This window comes from Pristiophorus japonicus, chromosome 10 (genome assembly GCF_044704955.1).
Source record: "Pristiophorus japonicus isolate sPriJap1 chromosome 10, sPriJap1.hap1, whole genome shotgun sequence".
NCBI classification, from domain to species: domain Eukaryota; kingdom Metazoa; phylum Chordata; class Chondrichthyes; family Pristiophoridae; genus Pristiophorus; species Pristiophorus japonicus.
In genome coordinates, this window is record NC_091986.1 from 98,209,424 (window position 1) to 98,210,396 (window position 973).

Here is a 973-nt window from a genome sequence, read left to right on the forward strand (position 1 = left end):
TTTTTAGTTATTTTTATGTTGTTTGTGGCTTTGTAAAATAAGCTGTAGTACAGAGCAGCTATTGTACAGCAGTGACTTGCAGTTATATAAGGCAGTCTACAAAGCAAAGGGATTCTCAGTTTGACGAATGGATCGGGGAGCTCTATCCCAAATATTCTGCTGATTCCTTCAACCCTTTTCTTTTATTTATTAGTGTGATATGGGTGGTGCATGCAAGGCCAGCAATTTTTTTTTTTTAAATCCAATTTCGTTCCAGATCAACTCTAACGCCAATGTGTTTGATCTTAGGCCAAAAGGCCGAGAGGCGAAGTTGCATCGTTCCTGGAAATATTGCAATACCAGGTCAGTGCATGGAGTGGACGGGGCATGCCCCTGATCCAGCTCCCTGTCCAAAAATCAATTCAATATCATGTCCCCATAGGGGATATTAAACTGATAAGAACAGATACTACACTTGATCTTAGCCAAAAGGCCGAGAAGCATTTATTGCCCATCCCTAATTGACCTTGAGAAGGTGGTGGTGAACTGCCTTCTTGATCCGCTACAGTCTGTGTGGTGAAGATGCTCCCACAGTATGGTTAGGGAGGGAGTTCCAGGATTTTGACCCAGCAACGATGAAGGAACAGCAATATATTTCCAAGTCAGGATGATGTGTGACTTGGAGCAGAACTTAGAGCTACTGGTGTTCGCAGGCGCCTGCTGCTTTTGTTCTTCTAGCTGATTAAAGTTGTGGATTTGGCAAGCGCTGTCGAAGAAGCTTTGGTGAGTTGCTGCAGAGCATCTTGTAGATGGTACACCCTGCAGTCACATTGCGCCGATGGTGGAAAGAGTGAATGTTTAAGTGGTGGATGGGATGCCAATCAAGTGGGCTGCTTTGTCCTGGATCGTGTCGAGCTTCTTAAGTGTTGTTGGAGCTGCATTCATTAAGATAAGTGGAGAGTATTTCACCACATTCCGGATTTGTATCTTGGAG

The 973-nt window shown here is 44.2% G+C and overlaps 1 pseudogene; it reads right to left on the reverse strand.

The window, feature by feature from the left end:
• Positions 1-305: 305 nt before the first annotated feature.
• LOC139275465 (U2 spliceosomal RNA) lies at positions 306-484 on the reverse strand (annotated as a pseudogene).
• Positions 485-973: the final 489 nt, after the last annotated feature.